Below are 15,516 nucleotides of genomic sequence, written 5' to 3' on the forward strand. Positions count from 1 at the left end.
ATACATTGAATCTGATTATACAAAACATGCAGATAATAGAAAGTCCACCTCCGACTATGTCTTCACCTTTGCTAGAGATGCTGTTTTTTGGATGTCCATGGTGTAGAAATGCACAACCCTATCTACTACAAAGGTAGAGTATGTTGCAGCCACTGAGGCTTGTAAGGAGGCTCTCTAGTTAGGATGTTTGGTAGCAAGCCTTGGTATTACTAATGTGGTCCCTATACTGCATTTGAATTCTATTACTAACCCATTAAAAATGGGTAGAGGAAATCTTAAGGTTGCAAGTCCGGTGTTCCTGCTTGGATTACAATGGGTTGTGCCATGATGACAACTAGATTCGCTAAAGGAGTTTGAACTCTGGGAACTATTACTCCACTCAAAGTGGGCTAACTAACTAAGAGAGATGAAGTACTAGAACTTCCACCACCTCCTAACAGACTATGCATGGGGCTAGAGTTACTAAGACTCCTCTCTTGTAGGGATATTAGACCACTCCTTTGCGAAGAATATCTCCTAATAATTTGGCCCACTATCTAGTGCTTTCAGCTCTTTCTTGCTTCTGAAGCTTGGCTTGACGGCCTTTGGATCTATCTCATTGCCTTTTGGCATACACTAATAAACTGGTCCCTATTGATCAAGATTCAGAGATCGCCACTTATTAGTGGCTTCCAGCAAACACACCACTTGTCGGGACCTAAAATGGGCCTAACATGATAGTAGGTAAGCCAATAATAAAGTCCATGGTAATATGCATCCATTTTCCTTCAAGGATAGGTAATGGTTATAATAAACCACCTAGCTTATGGGTGCTATTCTTATTCTATTGACAAGGCATATAGTTTATGAAATAATCCTTTACATCTCTCCAAACCCTTTCTAGTGAAAGCATTTGCTAATCATATCATAAGTCTTAAACACACCAAAATGTCTAGCTATATGCAAGGAATGCAACTCCTGTAAAAATTTCAGCCTAAAAGAAGAAGTAGAGGGAATAACAATTCTACCATTAAGCTAGATTAGGTCACTTTTAAGCTAATAATATGAGTTTTTCTCCATGAAACCTTGCTATAATTCTAAAAATACATGGCAAAGCTCAGACCTTCTATAACTTCTCAATCCAATCAATATGTAGCTTAGTCATAGCTGAAACCTTATATGCTCACATTCTAGAAAGAGAATCAACTATCATATTATACTTACCCCTTGTATGAGTGACACCAAAATCATAATTTTGCAAGGTAGTTGCCCACCAATGATGCTTAGGAGTGATATTTGACTAACTAAGGAAGTACTTTAGACCCCTATGATCACTCTAAACTCTAAATTGATTATCATACAAATAATGGTGTCTAAATTGAGTGTTCATCTCTTCTTCACTATAAGCTACCTAAACTCTTATGGGCTGTTGTAAATTAGTGGGAAAACAATGCAACAGCCTATCCACAACTAATATATTCACAAAACCATACGTACCACCACTATCTATCAGGATAAACATATTCTTCCCATGAATTGTACCCTTCATATGAAGAAAACATGCCCATCAAGGTCAAATGGAAATCCATCAACAATATCATAAGGCTGATCTAGATCAAGATCCTCATGGCTTTAGAATTCTTATAAGTGAAGTTTGATGTATAATCAACCATATATTTTTCATTATGTTTGAAACATATACCCTTCTCTTTGCACTCTCTAAAAAGATCCATAGTTACAAACTTGTGATTATTTGCTAAATTATTTCTAGGTCTATTATCACATTGCTTAGGTTCTACTTTATGGCTAATTGTTGGCTTTGAAAAACTTTGCTATGTTGATGCATTAAAAGTTAGGGTACGTAGAGACTTTGGGCCTACTAAATGAAATATTGGACCCACCATAATTGCCATCAAAGTTCCCATGTTTACCAACATCCTTTGCTATCCAAAAGAAGCCTACATGTGAATATCTTTCATATACTTATGAGCATACCTCTTTGCTAGCTCAATATTTGTCAGCTAGCTTCTAGACTATAATATTAACTGACAAATTAGGCTCCAAACCATAGATGTTTTAACTTTTTATATAACTTTGCATCATTACTCACACTCTCTACATACATGGTAAGATTCAAAAATTAATTGGTATACTCTCTAAACTAATAGGCTTATTTGGTCCAACTAATTCCATCTTCTAGTCAACTTTTCTTTCTCAATGGGAGAGACAAACACTTGAATTATCTTAGCTTTGGATTCCTCCCAACTATCAACCTACTAATTTTTCATTTTTATGTGCCTCCACCACATATGAGCAAAGCCCTCAAGATGAAGTGTAGAAAAATGAATCTTTTGGTCATCAAACCTAGGAAAAATATCAAAATAGGATATTAACTTTGAAAGTCTACTCCTCCAAATCAATTGATGATATGAATGGCCACTATATTTGGCCGATGCAATCTTATCATAAAGCTCCCTCTCAACAAAGCCTTATTGCCCATTAATTGCTTGGGGCTATGTATCGGAATCCTTCATAAAATGGGTCATCTGATCCAAAGCTTCCTTGGTTTGAATATTGGATTAAACCATTTTTTCAACTGCTTGATCTTGTTTAGAGACTAACCCATATGTTTGATAGAATGCCTAGTATCATGGTGAAAAAGAGTGATATTTAGAGTATTATATGTGCCATATTTATGATATTATTTCTCATTATGATGTGCCTTAGGTATTGCCTCACATGCTTCCTTAGTTTATTTCTAAACACTATCATTAGCCTTGTTCTTTCCTTTGTTTCTAGCCATTTCTGCTCAGTATTATAGTGCACTCCTAGTAGACCTCTTATCACTAAAATGGCTATAACGTTTTCTTTGATATTGGAATTAAGAACTTTTTAATGAGAAATGAAGCTAATGAATAGTTCTTCAAGATGAGATATAACACTCCATTTCAGAATTAAAAGATAATATTTTGAAAATATTGTTTTCCTATAATATAGAACAGTCTTGCAACCTATAAAAGAATTGATTTGTTCTATCCACCCCTCCTCTTAGGTCTGAACTAAGATCTCCAAACCTTGTGGAACCCTATATATGACCTGTATAGAGACTAAATATGACATGTAATACCCTATTTAGTCCCTAGAAAAACTTTGAATTGCTCTACAACACTTGTAACCAAGTAGGTAGCACCCGAAAATGGGTCCCAATACATTGTTTGATTGGAATACCCTTGTAAGACCTATAATCAACCTGGAATAACCTGTAGCACCTACAAATGCATGAGCATTCTATTTAAACAAATAGGGATGAAATGAATAATTGAAAATTTCTTTCAGCCTTCAATAATATACAAGATTTGGTTAATGAAAAACAGAATCAAGAAGTGAGATTGGTTGAGAGTCTTACTGTTGCAATTAAACAACTCATTCATTGCAAGTATTTACCCTTAAGAATATTTATTTCTTGGGTACAAGAGAATCACATGATCAAATGAGAACTATACATCAAGACAATGTAAATGGTGATCATGATGAAAAATGACTAAAATGAATATTGAAATTCAAGTAATAGGCTGTAATTATTGATGTACTAATCTATGATCTATTGATCAATTTAGATATGTAATTGGTCAAAAATCTCCCATCAACAAGTGAAAAAACTTAGAACAAGTGGATGTTGAGAAAGTTCAAAGATTTAAACAAGTGAAACATCTCTATTGAGGTTGAAGAAGATGATCGATTCACTTAGAATCAAACTTCAATCCATTTGTTGAAGAAATTGCACCAAATCCATTTATAAAGCTTCATGCTCCAAAGATTCCATTGTATTCAGCCCATACATTTTGAAGATCATGAAATCCTTGAAGAATCAATACCTTGAGTCCTCTTGAACACTTGAATACCATAGATTCAAACTCTCTATTCAAAAGCCCCAAAATATGACTCCACTATGCACTGCAAGAAGCTCAATATGCTAAAATTTCTCTAACTTTCTCAATCTTCCACCTCAATACTTGCTTAAGTAATGTTCTTTGACCCTATATATAAGTTTTCTTGAATAATACTGAAGGCTTTCAAAGAATTTCAAGAATAGGTTGCTGTCCATGATCATTGGAAGGAGAAGAAAGCTTGAAGAGAAAACAAAATTGGTTAATATTAATGCTATTGATGATTCATAACCCAATAGTGAGCCTCGAGAGTAAGAAGATACGTAATCACGTGAGATTTGTCAAGATTGTTGACCATTGAAGCTGCTACCCTATTCTATCATAGTTGGGGTTTGATGAAGCTAAAGAAATAGCTAAAAAACTTGAAAGATATGATGCCTTGCCTGACAAGAGTATTAACCTTGATTACTAATCCCATTGGAACTAAGGAGCACTTGTTATATGAGATGATTGAGACTGCTTAAATCAACAAAAATTGCACAAAATTTACAAATCCCCTTGGAACTAAGAAACACTTGTTATATGAGATGATTGAGACTTTTGAAATCAACAAAAATTGCACCAAAATTGTTGGGCCTAATATTGGAGCAATCCTTCAACCCTTGCTAGCACTATGGTGCTTTACCTTATGCTTAGAAGGTTTAGAATCATTGCCCCATGGTTTGCAGAGAAAGAGAAAGTGGCCATTGATCAAGAGAAAATGAGTCTTATTGTCCCCCATAGAAGCTTTAGCAAGAGCATAAGGAAAAGAGAAAAGAGAAAGCCTATCTTGAAAAATAACTTGACTTTTCTAATCCTAACTCACTATATTTTCTCCTTCTTTTACCTGCCATTTTGTCCATGATGCTTGCATCTTGTGCACAACTTTCCATTTTGTCCATGGTGCCTCCAACTTTGTCTTCATATACTCTAGTTAGCTCTGACTAGGTTTTCATTGGTCTCCTTGGTCTCTACACCAATCCATTCCCAAGCTGACACCGTGTCCTTTAGTAACTAGAATGTAACTAGTCTATGAAGAAAATCTAAGGAAAGGTTGAACCAAATGCATCAAAGACCAATGCTTTGATACCACTTACCAAGAAGATGGCCGAGAGGTGAGAGAAAGGAGTGCAAAAGAGGGAGAAGAGAGGAGAGATAATGACTAGAAAGATTAGAGAGAAGAGAGAGAAGCCATTAAAGTTGTGAATAAGGAGGTAAGATAAGGGACACTAATTGTATTATTGCAAAAAGATGTCAAAATTTACATGTATCACACCTTTATACCTATGCCAATGCAACAAGGTATTATTAATGATCTCTCATTAAAACATGTCTTCCCAGCTTCTTACACCCTTTAAGAAAAAATATAAGTTAAGGAAAATAATCACACATACACCCACACACCAGAGAGAGAGAGAGAGAGAGAAAGAAAGAAAGAAAGAAAGTTATATTAACGTCTTCTAAAGACCAAAACTGGCCTATGAGACAAACTGTGATACAACTGATGAGGTCCAGCTATCCAAAATAAAAGTGCTGAATGAAAAGCTAAAAATTGGAAACTGAAAATACGGTGCTGTGAGTGTGATAAGTGTCGTGTATGTGTGTGTGTATGTAGCTCTGGTACTCCAGATAATGGCTACAAAAGGGGAACAAATGTCGGCTGTGATAGGGGAACAACTATCGGCTATGATAAAGTGGTGCGATGTGTATATGTAACAGATGCAGGGAGATATACTATCCTGGGATGTAGTAGTAGTCGTCGAAGTCGCTAATAGCAGGTGATCCCTCCTGGATGCAGGACGTGGTACATCGGGGGTGGAGAAAGAGCAAACTGGAGATCTGAGATCCAATGTGTCGAGTGTCGTCAGATCTCAGTCTGCTGTCGATGTAGATCAAGAATCCTCCGGATCTCCTGTTGGTGTGGCTGTGGGGTCCGAAACCCACGGATCCTTATGCGGCGTCGGGTACGCTGGTCCTCAGCCTGCTGTAGTGTGAGCCTGGAGGTCTGGCTGGAGGCTGGTACAGTAGCTCTCACTCTGTTTGTCTAAAAGAACTGTGTAATAGTCATCTGGGTGGGCCCCTCTCTGATTGGGACCCGCTATGTGCTCTGCTCTCTGATGTGCCATGCCTCTCCCAGAAAACGGCCAAATGATCTTTGATCCATATCAGTCATACATCCCTGAAGTGAGCTGCTCAATGTGTATCTAGAACTCAACTCTGAGTATGCCGGGCATCTAGGAACAAAATGCTCCTCACTCTTCACCTCTGATCTGCAAAGGGGGCATATCCTCTCCTCCCGTGGGATGCCACTGGCTCTGCCACTCTCAATCATAAGCTGATGTGATGATACCCTCAGCTGTCCAATAAGAACTCTCAATCGATGTGGCATATAGATCTGCATATATCTCAGAATCTCTATGAATCCCTGCTCTGATATGCTCAAGAACTGTGTATAATAATGTGCCATCTTCGATGGCAGTGGCTGTGCAGGGCTGACCCATGTCCTCTGTATATAAATATGCCATATCTTCTGTATGATGACTCTGTTCCTCTCAGAGAGAGAGAGAGGGTGTAAGTGGGAGCCTGAGTATCATATAGAAGAGGTGGGAGTCTATCAATGTCCAGCCCATGTCTGTCAAACCAAGCTCTAGTCTGTGCATACCATGATGTGGTATCCCCCGCTCGAGCCATCTCCTGAGATGCCATATATGCTCTATATGCAATGCGATCTCTGTCCATATCCTGAAATCTGTGTAGGAAGCAGACTGTCTGAAATAATGCCTCGACTAGCATGGGCAGTGTTGCAAGCTCTGCTCGCACAATGTCATGTGGGACTGAGGCCTTGTTGCAAATCAATCTAGAGATCATGATCACCTAAGGTCTCTCCATCAATGTCCATACATAATCGGCAAGGCCTGGCCCCCATATAGCTGCTCCATACATCAGTGCTGGAGTGACTAGAGTATCAAAGAGCCACCCCTTGGTGCGGGGCTCCAATTTTGCACACAATTTCTCTGGGTTGATTAATGCACAAAGTTTATGATCTGTTGTAGATAAAACACAATCTTTGACATGAGGATAAATGTGGTGTAGAGCTAGTCAATGAGGCACCATCACCATGAGGTTAAATGGGGTTTTCTATGCATGTGAATGTGGACATTATCATCTCTATGAACACAGTTTTCTCTACAAAAACGTGGCTATTGGCATGCATTTAAACATGTAACTTATTGCATTTGTTAACAATTGTTCTAATGCTATTTCGCATGTGATTTTTTTGGGTTGATTAATGCACTAGGTTGGTGGTTTGTTGTAGAGAAAACACAATCTTTTTCATGAGGATAAATGCAATATAGAGCTAGTTAACAAGGCATCATCATGGAGAGGTTAAATGAGGTTTTTTGTGTAGGTAAATACAAGAATTACCATCACTTGTGAACATGGTATGCTCTACAAATACATGGCTATTGGAATGCATTTAAACATGTAAGTTATTGCATTTGTAACTAATTGTGATAATGCTATTTTGCATGTATTTTTTGGATTGATTAATGCACTAGGTCTGTGGTTTGTTGTAGAGAAAACATTATCTTTACTATGATGATAAATGTGGTATAGAGCTACTTAACAAGGCTATTGACTAGCTATTTAATGGGCTAGGAAGGTATTTTCCACTTCTTAAACACGAATTTTAATTGATTTTTATGAAGCTTGTTGATTAAAATGGATACATGCTAACATGTTAAATATAGGTATAAAGCAAGTAACTCTACATGCATATAAAATATTATATGATGAGAGAGAGAGAGAGAGAGAGAGAGAGAGAGAGAGAGAGAGAGAGAGAGAGAGAGAGAGAGAGAGAGAGAGAGAGAGAGAGAGAGAGAGAGAGAGAGAGAGAGAGAGAGAGAGAGAGAGAGAGAGAGAGAGAGAGAGAGTGTGTGTGTGTATGTCTATGTGAAAGTGGTAAAAAGTGAGGGGGTAAGAGAGAAAGAAAGGGAGAGTAAGGAGAGAGGGCAAAAGAGAGAGAAAGTGAGGGGGTAAGAGAGAAAGAAAGGGAGAGTAAGGAGAGAGAGGGAGAAACCATAGACTATGTGTAAGCTAACTATAAGCACACACTAACTATAAGCTAAGTATAATCTAGATTGTGCTTTGCTAAGACAAGTACAAGAATATACATAGGATAAGTGTAGGCTAGAATTTTCCAATCCCGATGTAACTTTTAAACCATACGATGTGCTTCATCACCAACTACTATCTACCATATCATCAACTACTTGCCACATCATCTTCTAGGCTTAGCTTGGCTAGGCTAGGTGTAAGCTAGGCTTGGTTATACTCATCTATACTAAGTGTGGGCAAGGAAAGCCATATTGGGCTAGACCTTACCAAGGTTAAGCTAAGTATAGGTATAGGCTAACTATAGATTAGACTATGCTAAGTCACTAGGATTAGCTACACTTGCTTATGCTAAGTGTGGGTAAGGAAAGCCATTTTAGGTTAAGCCTTACTAAGCTTAGGCTAAGTATAGGCATAAGCTAACTATAGATCAAGCTATGCCAAGCCACTAGGATTGGCTATGCTTGCCTATGCTAAGTGTGGGCAAGGAAAGCCATGTTAGGCTAGGCTTCACTAATCTTAGGCTAAGTATAGGCACAGGATAACTACAGATCAAGATATGCCACTAGGAATGGCTACACTTACATATGCTAAGTGTAGGAAACTAAAACCATATTAGGTTAGGGGCCACTAAGCTTAGGCTAAGTATAGTCATAAACTAACCATAGGTTAGGCTATGCCAGCCACCACTAGGATTGGATATGCTTGCTTAAACTAAGTGTGACCCAAGAAATCAATTCCCTATGCTAAGTTGTTGAGATGACAAGCTCAACACATGCAGACATTAATGATGGACCGCCTGGTTAAATGGGTCCACACGTCTACACTTAGCACATCGATGGTCATTATGACTCTCACATGGCCATTGACTCATTACTAATTATATTCAGGTTGTTACACCTATTTACAACTGGCATAGTTATAGTGCCAGTCCACTAGTGTAGTCGGTTATGCATTGTTTGACTTAGTAGGCCACTTTTCTTTATGTTGTATCTTATCTATACTTTGTGTACATTGTAAAGAGTGTGGAAGAAGAAGAAGAAACCAGCAAGAAAACATTTTGGCCTCCATCTCTCTTCTTGTCTCTTGAGTGAGCTTCTCATTGTACATTCTGTGTGTGTTCAACGCAGCATCTTGAGCAAGTCCCCCCACCACGTGATTCTTGACATGATATTAGAGCCGTGCCACTGAGAGAGGCTGATTTTCAAGGTTGAAGTGAAGGAGAAGAAGCAAGGTTTGAGCAAGCAAGCCACAGGTAAGAAGCTCTCCCATTCTTCCACTCTTTCTCTTGGACAGTGCCTGTGTTGGAGGCACCAGAAGCAGGGCAGAGCAAAAATATCAGATTGCAGTGAGATTCGGTGTGCGCGAAGAGCGCTGTGTATTCTAAAAATCTGAGGTCATTTCAGGCCCCGTTTTAGAGCCACAAGGTTGCAGATATCAGTTTGAGATACCCTGCAATTTCAGCTGTGTCTGCCGTATACAGGTGCACAGGTTACAGATTTCAGATCTGTAAGTCAAAGGTGTTTACCAGCAAAGAAACACAAGGTTTATCTAGAAACTAGTTGCAGATTGCATGTATTGTTGAGCAGACAGTGAAAAAGGCTGTCTAATGTATTACTGTGCACTACAGGTCGAGGGTTGCAGAAGATTTGTTTGCTGTTTGGTGTTAGTTTTGTGATAATGGCAGAGAACAGTGGAAACCCCATCATTGAGAAGCTCGACAAGAACAACTACCCTTCATGGAAGTTCTGTGTCACGAACTTCTTTATTGGAAAAGGCCTCTACGAGTTTGTGCCAGGTGAAGAAAAGGAGCCGGAGGTGAGTGATCCTCCAACTGCAAAAGAGACAAAGGCATGAAAGGAACAGAATGCAAAAGACAAAAAGGTCATGTATTGACTGTCTGTAGTAATTGACAATAATATGCTGGGACATATCAGAAATGCAGAGAATTCATATGCAGCTTGGACCATACTTGAAAGTATGTTTTTCGTAAATACAAAGGCACGAAAGATTCAACTCAAGCAAGAGTTGAATACATTGAAGAAAGGCAAGATGTCTATCAATGAGTATGCACTAAAGGTAAGGAGCATTGCATATGCCTTGGCAACGATTGATGCAATGCCCGATGATGATGATTTGGTGTTGTCTACCTTGGGTGGTCTTAACAATGAAAAGGCTTGAAAGTCTTTTGTAACTTCCGTATATGTCAGAGAGCCATTTCCTGATTTCGATGAGCTGGTCTCCCTTATGATCATTGAAGAGATCAACATGCAGAGTGAGACATTTGAAAGAAGTGGTGAACATGTCCAAGCTTTCTACTCCAGTTCAGAAAGGGGACGTGGCAGGTTCTCTTCAAGAGGCAGTGGTACAGGACGTGGTAGTGACAATCAACAAAACAAATTGAATCAGCAATTTGGCAATATGCAAGTTTCAGGAGGTCGTGGTAACTTTAGAGGCAAGGGGAGATTTAGAGGAAGAGGTGGATGGCAGAACAGAGGTTCTAACAACTCTGGTATTGTTTGTCACTACTGTGGCAAAACAGGTCATATTGCAGCCCAATGTTATGCTAAGAAAGATGATATTCACAGTGATAAGTTGCAGCAAGGAAACTATGCATCGTCTTCACGACAGAATAAAGACAAAAATGAACGTTTGTTTGTTATGCATCATATGCTGAATGCTGTTATAGGAAAGGGAACACATGATGATGTTTGGTATGTTGATTCAGGTGCATCCAATCATATGACCAGCCATGCAGAATGGTTTGGAGAGATGCAGAATTTGCAAAATGTAGGTTATGTGCAGATGGGTGATGATTCATACCACCTAATTTCACACATTGGAAAAGTTTCCTTGTCCTTGCATGATGGTAAGACAAAGAGTCTATCAGATGTATTACATGTGCCATCTATTACAAAGAACTTAGTGTCAGTTGGTCAGATGGTAGAGCAAGGGCTGCAAGTCAGATTTAATACAAAGGGCTGCTTTGTAGAAGACTTCAATGGCAAGTGCAGGTTGGTTGCAAAGGGAAGTAGAGTTGGATGTATGTTTACTCTGGATGCTAGAATTTCTACTATGAATGCTGCTATGTATGCTAAAGGAAAAGGTGTTGTTATAGATATTGAAATTTGGCACAAATGCATTGGACATGCAAATGTACAAAGGCTGAAATTAAAGCAGTCCAAAGGGTTGGTTACAGGTTTGCCTACATTTAGAGTTGCAGAATTTCATAAGGTATGCGAAGCATGTCAGTTTGGTAAGCAGGAAAGTCAACCCTTTTCACATGACAAAGTTGTAAGCAAAAATATCCTTGATGTTGTACATACAGATATTTGGGGGCCTACACAAAATGTATCTCTTGGAGGTAGTTCATACTTTGTCACATTCATTGATGATTGTTCTAGAAAGTGTGGGTATATTTTATGAAGGAAAAGAGTGAAGCGTTTGAGCACTTTAGAACTTTCAAGGTTGCAGTTGAAAGAGAAACATGCTTGAAAGTAAAGTGCTTGAGGTCAAATGGAGGGGGAGAGTACCTCTCGAATGAGTTCAGTGATTTTTTGAGGTCTCATGGGATAAAGAGACAGTTCACATGCAGGTATACCCCACAGCAAAATGGGGTTGCAGAAAGAAAAAATAGGCATATTGCAGAAGTTGCACGTGCTTTGATGGCTGAAAAGAATATACCTAAGCATTTTTGGTCTGGGGCTGTTCATACTGCTGTTTATATTATGAACAGAACTCCCACAGCTGCACTTCATGGTATGACTCCTGAAGAATGCTTCACTGGTAAGAAGCTTGATGTATCGCACTTGAAGATATTTGGCTGTGTTGCATACATTCATGTGCCAGATGAGCTACGGAAGAAGCATGATCCAAAGGCAGAAAAATGTGTTTTTATTGGATACTCTTTAGAGCAGAAAGGGTATCGTTGTTATAACCCTGTCACATGTAAGTTCAGATATGGCAAATAAAAACCCGCAACCCGCAAAGAACGGTAATCTCATTTTTTACAAAGGAAATTGATGTTTTATGCCATTTGCTTCATGAATACTTGTTCCCATGGGATGATTATGCATTATAATGTTGTTTTCAATGTCTTCCAACTATTTGAAATCAAAAAATCAGAAAATCATAAGTGTTGTGGATCAAATTAATAGTGTAAAACCCGTAAAACATGTGAAATATGGGAAAATTGGGTGTTTTTGAGATATAAATGAAAAATATAATAAGACACACCAACTAAATTTGTGATTTTGCTGCAAATGAACCTAAGGGCCACAGCCCACAACTCATTTTGAATTTTCAGTCATTTAATATTGCAAAAAATACAATAAAAATAGAGAAAACCCACGAAAAATAAGGAAAAAATGGATGTTGAGTGCCAAAAATTAAGAAAAAATAAGATTCATGTTTGTGGATATATGGGGGGTCTGAAGTATGAGGTTTAGCCTCAGTTCAGCCCTACCTTTATGTTTTAGTGAGTTTTTATTGCTTTTCATACAATAAAAATGTGGAAAATGAACCCTAAACCGATCAATAATGCACAACCTAAACGGGTGAGGGGGTAGAGTTTATAAAAGGTGTTTAAATGCTGAATGAAATGATGAAAAGCTTGCTTATTTTTATGCATACCATTTAGGTTTGTCGATAATTAAAAAATTAAGAACCTAGTAGCACGAGGGTTTCTCGGTGCTAGGTTCATGCAACGTCGCATACGCGTAATAGTCAAAATCATTGAAAGAAATGTTTTCCACATGTGCACCAATGCTGATTTTCTTAATTGTTTGAGCACGTGGACATTCACAATTTTGAAAATGGTACATCCCTGGATATGATCAATTGGTACATTGAGAGAACTATGTGTGCGATATTGTGTTATATATGTTTAGCGACGCATCGAGGGGCCAATCCCCAAGGTGTAGGAGAGTCGCAGTGAGATAGCGGCAGTCAGCCGTGGGAGGGCCTCCTACGTTTGTACTTCGTGCTATTTGGTAATGTACTAGGGACTCCCTCTGGGGAGTGTTAGTTGGGTTAGAGTTGGACTACGATACGTGATACAAACACAAGATGTTTAGGAAGATGATGTATGTGTCATCCACGCTCCTGGCTGCGAGGCCATGGGGTTGTTGAGCGTATGATAGAGGTCTGGCTAGTGCATGAGCCAATGCCGGCCCATTCTAGGTCCCATCAGTGGTGCATCTGCCGGGAGCCGCTTAGAAGTGGTGGTCCTCGAATCCTGGTTGTCTAGGGACTAGTTAGCAATTTATGCCAAAGGATACTGAGATTGATCCGTTATTCATCGATAAGCATCATCTAGCAGAAATCCAAAAGGAAGAGAGAGACGAAAGAGCTAGGTGACATGCTGAAATTTTTAGGAGGTATTCCCCTAAGCGTAGCGGTGCTGAACCCTTACGAGGGAGTGGATCTAGTAGTCTTGGCGCCACAAGCAGTAAGTTAGGAGAAGGTGGAAGCTCTAGTGCTCCCCTTTCTCCCATAAGCTAGTCTACATCAAGTGCGGGAGGTGTAACCCCACCGTCCCCTATTTCTAGTACAAATCTAATTTCCATCATGGCGCAGCCTATTGCAATTCCTGCAAGAACGACGGATTTGCCAGCTTTAGGTTACCCGCTACCCATTTTTAATGGGCTAGTTGAGGAAGATGCGGAACTCCACATCAGGGAGTTTCAAAAGTTGATGTTCAACTGTCACATCCAAGAAGAAGGACATTTAATGATGTTCTTCAACATGACTCTCAAAGGAAGAGCTGCCATATGGTATCATGGTTTAGAAGCCGGAACCATATTGAATATTGATTCATTTTATGGAGCTTTTCGAAGGGAGTTTGCCCCTGAAAGGGGTGGGCAATATTAGTTGCGTGTACTTAACGTGACCCGCCAAGAACCACACGAGGATATTCGTGCTTATGCGAAGAAAATAAAAGAGGTTTTCCGTAAGTTGGACACCTCTATTCCTAGCCCTACAGCTGCCCAATTGCAATATTTTCTACATGGTTTGGACTTTAATATCCAGTTGCAGTTGAGTAGTGTCCCTTTGGGGGGATATAGATACTGCCATTACACGAGCACAAGAAGTGGAATCTCGACTACAAGCAGCCTATGCCTCTCGAGGCAATTCGAATATGGGTCTAGCATTGGGAAATAATATGGCGATGGCCAATGGCAGTAGTAGCCAAGCGATAGCGATGGCTAATCCTAATGGGAGAGGGAACATGATGCAGAATGTGCCTTTATTACCATCTCCCCCTAGCATGACGATGCCTACGGGTAGTCAAATGGCTCCAAATGGTAGAAGCCAGGCACTTAATCCTAATACCATGCCTATGGTTCAACAACCAGTGCCTAATCGAATTGTTAGGCCGATGGAACGACAGGGTATTGATCAAGGCTACGAGTCGAGCGCTTCCAATGTTCTTGGCGAGGTTAAGGACATGATAAAGCATTATACCGACATGATTACGGAGCAGTATCGACAAATAGCCGTTGATGTCAACTTTCTTAAAAAACAACAAAATTTGATAGGAAGTAGATACCCAGATGAGGGTGCACCTTCGAGGTTTAGCTGCAAATGGTGTGGTGGGCAACATTATCCACGAAATTTCCCAAATGTCAAGTGCAAAAATCCAGCCATTTAGCAGCCACTTGCTAGAGTAAGATTAGTTCCCTCCAGCGAAGTAGTCAGCAACCAGGGCCTATTAATAATCATGCGCAAGGAAATGATTCCCAGCGAGAAGATGGACCTAAACAAATACTTCAACGACCAAAGACTACAGTGAAGGAGCTGCCTAGTGGTAGTGGGGTTAGTTTGATTGAGGCTGTGCACGTTAATGACGCTGAAACCTCTAATCTGCGAGCTGTCCTTACAAGAGGTCAAAAGGGTAGAGAGGTCGACAAGGATAAGCCTGTCCAACGGAAACCCTAAACAAGGCGACAAAGGAACGGAAGTTCTGGATCCTACCATGGAAGGGGGACCTCTGAAGCCCGTGGAGAGTAAAGCCGATGCTAAGAAGGATAAGGAACTACCGAGGAAGAAGGTGAAAGTTAAAAAAGAGGCAATAAAGCCGGTTCAGCGACCTAAAGAGTGGATGGTTTGGCGTGAAAAGCGAACTCTACCGAACTATCATGAATTCAATTTGGCGAGTTCTCTTTGTGAAGTCAAGCCGGATGTGAACCTTTTACAGCTTATTAAGCTTTCTCCAGGTGTACGTAAGGAATTTAGAAAGATCCTGCGTATCGGATATATCGTAGAACCTTTGGGTATTGCGCGAGTTGGTGATGACTAGTTCGAGCATGCTAAGAAGCATTGCCCAAGGGTTGCAGCTTATGTCGATGGGATATTAGTAGATTATGCCATTGTCGACACGGGATCATCTATTAACATTATGAGTTCTGAACTGATGGAAAGGTTGGGTCTTGCGATCCAGAAAGATACCTCCACAATTCTCAGAATGGTGGATGATAGTTTGAGACAGCTGGAA

The sequence above is a fragment of the Lygodium microphyllum genome, chromosome 15, assembly GCF_053477565.2.
Source record: "Lygodium microphyllum isolate KBCC chromosome 15, Lygodium_microphyllum_v1.1.10, whole genome shotgun sequence".
In the NCBI taxonomy this organism is placed as follows: Eukaryota; Viridiplantae; Streptophyta; class Polypodiopsida; order Schizaeales; family Lygodiaceae; genus Lygodium; species Lygodium microphyllum.